General features: G+C 42.7%; 1 protein-coding gene across 1 annotated transcript in view; it reads right to left on the bottom strand.

Moving 5' to 3' along the window:
• The window catches only part of LOC132407357 (sodium/hydrogen exchanger 9-like), a 543,724-nt gene that overhangs the window by 429,724 nt on the left and 101,341 nt on the right, over positions 1–12,659 (bottom strand). The gene's annotated exons all lie outside the window — the stretch shown is intronic.

Below are 12,659 nucleotides of genomic sequence, written 5' to 3'. Positions count from 1 at the left end.
CTATTGGCTCAGGGTGTCTGACACTCTGAGGGAGGAGTTGTAAAGTTTGATGGCCACAGGCAGGAATGACTTCCTATGACGCTCAGTGTTACATCTCGGTGGAATGAGTCTCTGGCTGAATGTACTCCTGTGCCTAACCAGTACATATGGAATGGATGGGAGTCATTGTCCAAGATGGCATGCAACTTGGATAGCATCCTCTTTTCAGGCACCACCGTCAGAGAGTCCAGTTCCACCCCCACAACATCACTGGCCTTACGAATGAGTTTGTTGATTCTGTTGGTGTCTGCTACCCTCAGCCTGCTGCTCCAGCACACAACAGCAAACGTGATAGCACTGGCCACCATGGACTCGTAGAACATCCTCAACATCGTCCGGCAGATGTTAAAGGACCTCAGTCTCCTCAGGAAGTAGAGACGGCTCTGACCCTTCTTGTAGACAGCCTCAGTGTTCTTTGACCAGTCCAGTTTATTGTCAATTCGTATCCCCATGTATTTGTAATCCTCCACCATGTCCACACTGGACTTGGACTGCCTCCCTGGTGGCAATTTGGTGAACAGGTGATGGCTAGAGTGGGTGGAGTCAGCAATAATTTCTTCAGCTCTTTTCTTCAGTCTGGTGATGAACGGGTCTTTTAATGTCAGTGGCTAAAGATGCATTGGAATCACCCCGAGGTGTTAAATTTCCTATGTTGGCACAGGAAGAGCAATCTGCTGGGCTTTCCTAATAATGAGTGTCCCACTTCAAAGTGTTGGCAATGGTAATGGTTGGTAATGGTAGACCCCATGACTTGACGACCCAGCCTGACCATTAATTTCTGGTTGAGGGTGGGGGGGGGGGTGGAATAGTGGGTGATCAGTGGAAATCTATCCTCATTTCCACTATCCTGAGGGCATTAAACTCCAAGTTAAACCTGATTTATACTTTTGCGTCGCACTTACGCCATAGGTACTGCGTATCCTATGCCGTACCTACGCCATATGGTGACCATTACCTCCCCAAAAAAGTAACTCACGCGTTGCGGCGACACAGACCACAACAACTGTGACTGGTCTGCTTGATAGGATCACATTTCCTCCTACGCATTTCCGGTTGCTTCTTCTCCGCCATGTCTGTACACCGATGTGAAATAGATGAACCAAATCGTCAAATCTACCTGCCGACATGCGAAAATGTTTTAAATTCATTTCCTCGTCCATGTCTCTCATGAAGAAACTCAACACAGTGGCACAGAAACCCCACCGCCAACTAGCGATTTGGTGCACACCAACACATGCTCGTTACGGCGTTCAGCCTATGCAGAAGTATAAATCAGGCCCATGGGTAGGCTACGGCGTAGCCCGTACACACAAGCATAAATCAGCCTTTAGCAGCACACCATTCTGCAAGGTGATCATCGCTCTTTGACAGCAGGCCAGATCATTATTTGAGATGAGACCAGCTGAAGTGCTGTCATCTGCAAACTTCAGGACTTTTAATGGGTGTATGTATTTTGCTTATTGTAATTTACAATATTTTTACCTATCACACTGTAATGCTGCAGCAAAACAACACATTTCACAAAAACATGTAAGAGATTTTAAACCCACTTCTGAATGAGGTTTGTTTGAATTTAAGTTCATGAAGATTGTGAATCTGTCTGTTCCACTGCTCCTTCCCCCACCTCTCCCTGTTGAAATACACATTCCATTCCTCTCCGCTTCTGCCATCTGAAGGCGGACCTACAAGATAACTGGGGGTGGGGGGGGGGTGGAATTGGATAAACTATTGGCTTGGAAGCATTTTCTTGTAAAATGCTTTAACTTCCTTTTACTCATAAAATAAAAAGTGTAAACAAGACTGAAACAAGCCAAATGTAACACCAATACAGTCTTCAGTCTTTCACGTTGTTTCTGCTGCAAAGTCATGGGTAAATCTGAGCTGTAAAGCTGAATTATAGTGTGTGTTGTTCTGGTTCCCTTACTACTGGGAGGATGTGTTTAAACAAGAGGTTTAATTCCTGTGAATCTTTAAACATGTGTTTAAAGATTCACAGGAATGTTGGACAACTTTTTCCCCTGGGGCTGAGCGGTGACCTTAAACAGGTTTATTAGATTACAATGGGCACAGATAGGATAGTTTGTCACAGTCTTCTTGCCAAGGTAGGGTGTCTAAAACTACAGGTATAGCTTTAAGGTGAGAGGAGATAGATTTGAAGAGGAGCTGAGGGGCATGTTTTTCTACACAGAGGGTAGTGGGTCTATGGAATGAGAAGGTGGTAGAGGTGAGCACAGTTACAGAGTTTTATAAGTAATTCTGAGGGGTACATGGATAGGAAAGATTGCATTCTCAACTTGAGGTCCACAGATCCCTTGCTTAACAGTATTGGTCCATGGCTTAAAAAAGGTTGGGAACACCTGATTTAGAGGAGCAAGGTTAGAACGTAGACAAATGGGATTCATTTAGGTAAGCACCTTGTTCAGCATGGCCGAGATGGGCCGAATGAACTGTTTCTGTGCTGGATAACCCCGTGTCTATTAGTTGAACATCACTGGGTAATCTATGAGCAGAACCACCTTCCCTTGTCCTACATTTGGCCACTGAAGAACTTCACCCACTGAGCAGCCTGGCAGAAACATTATCTTCAGCCTCAGGTGAAAGGCTCCCAGGGAACACTCACGGCTTTAATCAGTATGCAGCTGAAAGCAATTAAACCTGCGAGCGGCCAGGCTTCCAACGCAAAGCCTTCACCCGAGTGAGGCTTCTTATCCGACTGAGCTCCAGCTGTGCGATCGGGCTGCGAGGACCTCCACAGGGCTCGGCTCTGCACGTCGCCTCGGGCGAGGAGGGGCAAGGGTCAGCTCCAGCCTCCCTTCAGTGCTTTGTAAAAAAATGAGAACAGCAATCCACACTGAGATGTGTAACTGGAGAACGCTTGACAAACTGGGCCAACGTTTCCTCGGGTTACCGTGTCACGCAGGGAGACTGGGACTCAAGCCCAGAACCATCTGCACAAAAGAAAGGTCCGACATAAATAACTGAATTGCTCAGTGAGGAGGGACTGCTGCAGCTGCCTTTAGCACATAGAAGCCTCTAATAAATGCACCCCTGATACCTTTCTCTAGTCTGACTGTAACAAAGGGGTAAAATGCACTGGCATGGATTTGAGAGTCTGGCTGGATTATCCTTTCCAGCTTGATTGTTTCAGATGCGATACAATTCCATCAAATTTATCATGTTTCTAAACAAGCACCTGATGTCCAGGAATATCCACCTTGCAGAACACAAAATTGTGATCACAATCATTCCAAAATACATAGCAGGCTTCTGATTGTATCTGGCAACAACAGACTGTGCTGTTCTTAAAGAATGGGAGTGACAATAAATCTGACAAAAGGTATTTCTTTTGTCCAAGTGCTCCAGAGCCTGTGAGATTGTGTTCTCTGCAGAACCCTTGCGATGGTAGGCAGATTACTGATCCTGTCTACCTGTCTCCGATCTTGCCCTCGCCACTGGCCAAAGCCAACGCCATCCCTCGACCACCTCCAACTGTAATTGAATGCAGCTGTTTGAGAATGCAGACACAGAAATTCCAACTCCATTTATTTCGGTCTTGGACAAGGCAGCAAAAAGTTATCAATATGTAAGTCTCTGTGACATTAATTTGGTTTTTCAACCTCCACAAACACTGACCTGATTTGCTGAGGCATTCCTGATAGCTTCAGCATGCTGCACCCACTCTGACCTACATTTCACAGTGTTTACATCCCTAGACCCGTCTCGCTGTCTCACCACTCCCATTAATAATCAACCAGACACCTTTGTAAACAGCATCTCACTATATCAACCCAGGCCTCACCCTATCAAGAGATATCCCTACTGTCCGTCAGTCCCCAACTCTCCCTGCCAGGGGATTTTTGATGGGAAACGTTAACTCCATTTCCCTCTCCAGAGTTACAACCGACCTGCTGAGTATTCACCGCACTTTCTGCTTCTTACTCTCGAGACTCCAGCAGCTATGAATCTGAAATTCAGTTAGTAAACATGAAATAAACAGGAACAACAGGGCTGTGAGCCTGGGCTGACCACCATTCTTGTCCAGACTGGCTGATGTGAGGTTCAGTCTGAAATGGCCTAGCAGATCAGGGCAATAAAGAAAGGTCAATAAATGCCCACGTCCTGAAATGTGACTGAAGGACTTAAATTGACTGCAAAACATGTGATACCCAAAGCATCGGGTGCAAACAAGGCAGCAAAACAATCCGAATTTAGTGAAAAAAAATTCTACTTTTCCAGTGGCAAGGTTCCTGCCTTTGACTGTGGTCTGTCTCTCTTTTGATAGCCGGCCATGTCACTATTAGGATTAAAATGGAATGCTCAGTTACGGCCACTTCAGATTCCAAAGCGCAAAGCTGTTTCTCCGGCCTCCCCCTGTCGGGCTGTGAACTTGGTAAATGGTGGCACTGCTCTCCTGGCAGCATGGCAGCACGAGGCTCATCTATCACACCACCACACGGCCCTGTCACCCGAAAGATAAAGGCAAATTCTTCCCCAGCCCCTTGTTGTGTCTCAAGTGCTTTACTGTGCTTCATTATTGATTTTAATCACAAGAAATCATCTAATTGGGATAAAATATTAATAGGGTTTCATTTAGACTGGGCTGCTGCCCCCACGACTGAAATACACAAACACAGAGTTGGTAACTTGGGCAGCTGTTTTCGATTACTGTCAGAAGAATTTGTTTTTATTTTGCTAAAGTTTTCATTTTTGATATAAAAGCAGCAACCTCAGATTTCAGGTCCTTCTGTTCATTGTGCAGTACCACATGAAAAATAAACCCTATTGGAATTCAGACTAATTAATTCTTCAGCCATGGATGAAGCACAAAGATTGTCATGTTCAGCACCGCAGAGTCAAGAAACATGCCACCCAGTGCTCTCTATTAAGCTGAGCCCATCACTCAAGCACACTGAGCTGCTGACTCTGTTTGAGCACTGAATTCAGAAGAGGAGCTGGAAGATGTCAGGAGCGCAGGCTCCAGCGTTGCAATTCCCAGCCACACACTGATGGCTACAGGCAATCCAGTAATGAATGCAGCCTGTGAACCTCTGCACAGGCACATGGATTGGGGGAGTGCTGCAAAGCTAGCTATCCTGCTGGAGGAAAAGTTTGTGCTGAATCCCATTGTGGGTTTGCATAACAGGACTTGGAATATAATGCAACTTCAAGCTGGCCAGGATTACTGACAAACAGCCGGCTCAGTAGTAGGCACCAAAGTCAATGGAACTGCACATCAAGCCTCTTACAAATCATCGGAGCAGGACTGGGTAACTTGGCTGTTCAAATGTGCCCCACAATCCAATATGCTCCTGCCCGATCTGGCCCAGGCCTCACCTCCTCTTCTGCCCTACTGTCCTCAATTCCCTGATCTTTCAAAAATGTATCTGCTGTCACTTTTGTCCCCAGTAATCTAGCCACAGGGGTCGACAATTCCCGAGAGTGGCCAGCTTCTAATTGAAGTTCATGTACCTCAGTTATAAATGACATTGGGTATTATTTACACAAGCACAACTGAGATAATACTGGCACCAATACCCATTGTGAATCTCTACCACTACAGCTATATATAGCTATTACACTACAGCTACTGTATTAGGGGCTATTTCTCTCAAAAGTGGCTGCTACTTTAAACTAACACAACACTTGGAGCAACATCTAGTAAGGCTGATCATTACCTTCACCCACTAACCCAGCGCTGCACGCCCCTAACCACCACTACTTTATCATTTCCTTGTCAGTCACCTTACGTACAGGTACTCCAGTGTCTAGCGTCACTTTATGGACATACAATCAATTTATGTATACAAGCTATCTTATGTATTTATATTTCCTGTGATTTTTATTATTATTAAGTTCTTTATCTTTTGTGTTCTTTTGTGCTGCACCAGGAGTAACAATTATTTTGTTCTCCTTTACACTTGTCTACAGGAAGTCACATTAAACAATCTTGAAGATCTTAATTTTGAACCCTGCCCCAAGCTCCTTTTATCACACCTCTCATTCCCCTTCTCTACACAGATCAGGACTGGTACTGGTCCATGTACGGAGATAAGTGTTAAAAGCTCGTCTTGCATACTGTTCATTCCGATCAGATCATTACACAGTGCATTGAGCTAGAATAAGGCAAAACAATAACACTAAATAAAACGTGAAAGCTACCAAAAAATGATAAAGTGCGAGATTATAATGAGGTACAGTAGATTGTGAGGACGTGAGTCTATATTATCAATCACTAACTACTTATCAGATAATTAACTACTGGCCATGTCTACTAATTTCCTTCAATCAACTTCCCCGGTACTGCAGGTCCACATCCAGAATTGGCTTTGATAAAAATTTCAGCCCTTTCGTTAGCAAATAGAAAGCATCATTCTATAAGGAGAGCCTTCAAAGAGGCTCATCCATCAACTGTGACAACACAGTTTATGTTGTGCATGCCAAATCCTTGACTCTTCCAAAACAGATACTCTATTTCACGCTCTGTCACAGGAAGAGATTACATTAGTGGAGCAAGGAAATGATTCAAAGCCTCCTTGACAAAATGCAGCATCCCCTCCTACAAACCTGGCTCATGACCATTCAGAACGCAGGAGGAGCACTGGAACCGGCACTGAGAATCTTGACTACACATCAGGAAGAAACAGAAGCCCAGTGTAAACAGCAGAAGAAGCATCCCACACAAACTATTCCCCGGGCACCTACCTGCTCTAGCTGTGGGTGGATCTGCAATTCCCACTGGGCCTCATCCGCCACCTCACAACCCACAATACCAGAGGAGAAACAAGTCACCCTTGACCCTGAGCAACACACACAAAATGCTGGAGGAACTCAGCGGGCAAGGCAGCATCTGGGCTAAAGAATACAGTTGACGTTTCAGGCCGAAACCCTACGGCAGGAATGGGGTCTACCTAAAATGAAGAACACTTATAAAGACAGTGACTGGGATTTGGTCTAAGCTTAGCAATTAGAAAGAGATATCAGTCATCTGCATTAATAATACAACTTCAGGAATACAACAACTTTCTTACAACGTAATTGGACAAAAGCCCAACTTTGAATGAAGCATCAAGATCTTCTGAGTTTCTTAAATCTTTTTGGAGCCATCTGCTGTAATAATAACTAGGCTTCTCTCTCCATCAATTGTGTTCCTCTAATTTCTGCTTCCCCACTTTTCTCACAGATGTCATCCATTATCATTATCTCTCCATCTTCTACTTGACTTCAGTAGATGGCAATTGAGGCGAGAAGCTGACTGGAGCTGGCCACACCAGTCATCAAACTTACAGCTATTTCTTGCACTCAACAGTGGTATAACACAAAAAGGGCAGTTCCGCCCTTACTTTTAACAGAGTGCTCGAAGTAAAGACCGACGCATCGGAGGAGGCCCAAAACGATCTAAATCTTATCATGTCTAAGGACATTGCTGTGAGCTTCAAAAATATTAATGGTTAACAACAGAAGCAGATGGGCAAGGCAAGGGATAGCAGTGAAAAATCTGCTGAATGATCTTAGCATGTTGAGCAACATCTGTAAGAGGAAAGGAATTGTTGGCCTGCACCTGAATCAGGACCAGGTCCTGATGGAGAATTTTGACACTAAATTGGACCTTTCCTCTCCTCTCAGAGATGCTGCTCGACCTCAGATCCTCTAGCAGATTGCTCGTTGCCCCCAATTCCAGTTTCTTGTGTCTCCAAAGCAAGAGAAAGTTATGAATTCTGATGAAGAACATTAAAAATGAAAAGTTAAGTCTGTTTTCTCCACAGAGAATAGCACAGTGGTGTACCTGGCACAGTGCCTCACATCTCTGACGACCTAGGCTTGATCATGACCTACGATGCCATCTTTAGGGAGTTTGCCATGATACTCTGGGTTTCCTATGGTGCTCTGGATTCCTCATACATTGTAAAAATGTATGGGCTGGATAACTGCCCAATCTAAATTGTTCCGCAATGGTCAGAAGTAGAAACTAGCAAGGAGTTAATGGTAATAACAGAACCTCTCACACTTTATGATGTGCTGTCAGTATTTCCAGTACTTTTTGACAGTATTTCACATTTCCAGTTGTAGCCATTGTTCCTTTGTTTTTCAGTAAATTATTGCGTTTTCATCATTATGAGAATTTTTTTTAACATCCTCTGCCGAATGGCTTGTTGCACATGTACTTGGTCAAATCCTCCCAAAACTCTGCTTGGATTGTCATCACAATCTTTCAGACAGATCTCCCTTCAGCGTGATGACATTTATCTGAAAATCTGGGTGCACATTACTTGATGTTAATGAGAAGTATCCAGCAGTTGAAAGAACAAAGGTGGGACAGCTGATCGTCCACTGACAGAGAAAACCCATGTGAATAAAAATATGATCATAAAGATAATATATCTACCGTTCTCCAGCAAGTCCGCACACACTCCTACATTACAACAGTAACTGCATGAAAACCATGGAATAATCAGAGGCTGTGACAAGAGGTATACTTTAAGGCAGTGGTGCTCAGTCGATACAATCCCCAGTTTCCTTTAAGAAGGCAAATGGAAGCCTCCATCCGGGATCACTAGTTCAAATTTTCAATCTTTGCTCTCATCTGGCACTATTTTAAAAAATTTCTCATGGTAACTTACAGTCATTTTTTTTACGTATTGCACATTACTGCTACTGCAAAACAGTGAATTTCGTGACGTGTCTGTGACGGTAAACTGATGCTGATTCAGCATCAGGAAGATGATATGAGATTTTGAACCTTGAGTAATGAAAGGGGAGCAGTTACACAAGCAGGTTAGAAAGATGTACAGATCTGGTGACCATGCTGCAGAATGCGTAACAACAGGGAAAGTGCAAAAGGGGGTTGTAGTTGTGAGGAGGGAGGCAATAGAGTGGATTTATTCTCACTGATACATAGAAAGCCAGGGAACATCATCATCATTATGTGCTGTGTCGTATGATGTGGGTGATCTTGGTAAATGTTTAGACAGAGTGGTTTGCCATTGCCTTCTCCTGGGCAGTGTCTTTACAAGATGGGTGACCCCAGCTATTATCAATACTCCTCAGAAAGATTGTCTGTCTGGTGTTGGTAGTCTCATAACCAGAATTTGTGATATGCACCAGCTGCTCACACGACCATCCACCATCTGCACACCATCTTCGCATGACCCTGATCATGGGGCTAAACAGGTGCTGCACCTTTTCCAAGGGTGACCTACAGGTTACCAGAGGGAGCAAGCACTTTACACCTCAGTTGATAGAGATGTATTTCCATCCTACCATTCAGGGGAAATTTATGGCCATTTATAAAATTATCAGGGGCATAGAAGGGGTTCCTTTGTTAAGTGGGTGTAGCAGTTCACTTTTGGTATTCTGTCTTCATGTGTGCAGGGGAAGGAAATCTCACATTTACTGAATAATTGCATGCGGCCACCTCTCTAACTTGTCAAAGTGCTGAGCATCCTGTGAGAATGGTGAGAAAAATTTGCTTTTGCAGAGCACCTTTCACAGCTTTAAATCGGCCTAAAAGACCTTAAAGCAAAGAAGTACAAGTGTGTAGTCATAAACACAAGATTCTGCAGATGCTAGAATCCCAGAGCAACACACACAAAATGAGGGAAGAACTCAGCAAGTCAAGCAGAGAGGAATAAACAGTTGACGTTTCTGGAAAGACCCTTCATCAGGATTGGAAAGGAAGGGGGTAGAATCCCGAATAACAAGGTGGGGAACAGGGAAATGAGTAAAAGCTGAAAAGTGATAGATGAAACCAGGTGAGAGGGAATGGGTATAAAGTGAGAAGTGTGCAGTATCTGTTCAATATATACAACATACCAGCCAATCTTTGTATATCAATCTCCCAGATATAGGAATATAATAATGCTCAGTACAATAGAAACATTATACAATATGCTGATAATCTGTTTTTGTCATTTCAAATGAAGGAAAAAAAAATATCAACCAGGTATCTCCCTGCTCTTCAATGAAGTCAGAGCCATGGAATCTTTTATATTCACCCAAGAGTTCTAGGAAGCCAGCTTAGTCTCATTCAGAAAGTGTTGTGCATGTCATGCTTCAGAGAGAAATAGAAAGAGATTCAAAGTTTTTAATGTGACCAAGCTCCCCCAGAGCAGAAACTGAGTTTACCAATTCAAGGGTCACCAGTAGAAAGAATAAGGCAAAAACATGGAAACTCAAGTTATAAAAGGAGCTTAATACAGCTGAAAGCTTAGACAAATTTGTAAAGGACAGAGATAAATGGAAGAAGGAAATTAGGAAAGCAAAAAGAGGGTATGAACAATCCTAGAAAGTGAAATCAATTAATATCTGAACATATTTTTCAGTGCATAAAGAACAAGCGGATAAACAAAGAAAGGTGGAACCTAATAGGGACTGAGACATGTGTGGCAGAGGATGATCTGACCAAGGCTTTTAAAGAATATTTTATGATAATCTTCATAAAAGAGGAATATGATGTCAATCCCTGGCATTAAGAAGGGTAAATATGAAGTATAGGATGAGATAAACATTGTAAAAGAGGAAGGGTTCAGGAGCTGTCTCATTATTGGAAAGGACAAATGAAATATACCCTAGTGATTTAAAAAAAACAAGGTAAGAAACTGTCAGCTCTGGCCATCACTGTTTAATTCTTCCTCCCTAGACATGTGGTGTCATGGCTTGCAGAGCTGCTAATGTTGTACCATTGTTTAAAAATTGATGAAGAGCTAAACTAAGTAATTTCAGCCCAGTCAGTTAAACCAGTGATGGGCATATTATTGGCATCAATCTTAAAGGACAGTATAAAGCCTTCATTTAGAAAAGGTACAGCTACTCAGGGACAGTCAGCGTAGACTTACAAAGCAAAAGACTTACTGAAGACAAGGCTATCCATCTGCAATATTAATTCTGTTTTTTCTTATTTCCAACACTACCTGATTTATTGCACATTCCCAACTTTCTCTTTTTGGTTTCTGTTTCAGCAAGAGCTCTGACCTACATTTCACAGCCTTACATATCCCCTTTTCAGCTACTTCTCTCCCTAACTGTTATTAACTGCATTTTATAAACTGGGCTGTCCCAGGCTCGTGCCTTGCAATGTATTGGTCATCAGCCAATGGCAATAGGTAGGAAAACCCAGTTCCTCTTCTTCCTTAGGAATCTGTGGAGATTTGGCACGACATTTAAAATTCTGACATACTTCTACAGATGTGCAGTGGAGAGTATATTGACTGGCTGCATCATGGCCTGGTATGGAAATAATAATGCCCTTGAATGGAAAATCCTGCAAAATGTAGTGGATTCAGCCCAGTACATCATCAGTAAAGCCCTTCCAACCAGTGGGCATGTCTACCTGAAATATTGCCATAGGAAAGCAGCATCCATCATCAGAGATCCTCACCACCCAGGCCATGCTCTTTTCTCGCCGCTGTCATCAAGTAGAAAGTACAAGAGCCTCAGGACTTGCATCACCAAGTTGAAGAACAGTTACTACCCTTTAACCGTCAGGGTCTTGAACAAAAGGGGATAACTATATTCACTTGCTCCTTCATTGAAATATTCGTGCAACCAATGATCTCACATTAGGACTCTTTATCTTATGTTCTGGCTACTTATCACTATTTATTTATATTTGTTCTTTCACAGCTTGGTGTCTTCTGCACTTTGGCTGATCTATCACTGATCCTGTTATAGTTACTATTATACAGATTTACCGACTATGTACACAAGAAACCGAACCCCGGGGTTGTATATGGGGACATTTATGTACTTTGATAATAAAATTAACTTTGATCTTTGAAAAAAGGGGAGTAGAAACAAAGCATAATCTCTGCCTCCACCTGCCCTGCCACCCCCCCCCCCCCCCACCACCAGGTAGTGATTGCAGTGATACGGGGTAGCTAGAAATTGTAAATAAAAAGATAGTTATTCTGAAAGGCTCAGTCACTGCTAGATCAACAGATGGAACCCATTATAGGGGAAAAGGGTAAAGGTGCAAAGAACAATGTGGTGGATGTTTTATATTTGCCAAAATATCTGTGAGAATAAACTCAGAACAAAGGTTAAGGAATAATGGTCTGATTGGGTTGTAAATTACCAGGAGCACAGAGACCAGAGATTTCCAAATCTCTGATTTACTAGGATTACCAAAACTGGAGGAAGGAGGAGTATGATACTGATGATCAAAATCTGAAGAAACCAAAGAGGTACATAGAACTGACAGCGAGGACAAAATGTAATGTGACATGTGGGTTTCACATGTAAATAACCAAAAAACTTAACAGGAACATTAACAGAGAATGCTGGATATAACCATTCGAACTGTATTCTTATTAAAGGTCTTCAACTCTAAATGTCAGTTCTACTTCTCTCCACAAATGCTGCCTGACTTGCTCAATATTTACAGCTTCCTCTGTTTGAATTTTGGATTTTCAGCACTTAGAACTTTTTATATCTTGTTTAACATAAATAAATTTGAGATGAAACACTTTTGGGAGAAATAAAATTAAATGTGGCTTCCAGCTTCAGTGAGATAATGGCTCTGGGGATAAAGTAAAGTAAATAATTAAAATATCATTACTGGCCAGCAGAGCAAGCAAAATATTTCTAAAAGATTTTGTTAGAATTCACAGGTGGTAGAGTTATTT

The sequence above is a fragment of the Hypanus sabinus genome, chromosome 2 (genome assembly GCF_030144855.1).
Source record: "Hypanus sabinus isolate sHypSab1 chromosome 2, sHypSab1.hap1, whole genome shotgun sequence".
Taxonomy (NCBI): domain Eukaryota; kingdom Metazoa; phylum Chordata; class Chondrichthyes; order Myliobatiformes; family Dasyatidae; genus Hypanus; species Hypanus sabinus.
This window is presented reverse-complemented; position numbering and strand designations above follow the sequence as displayed.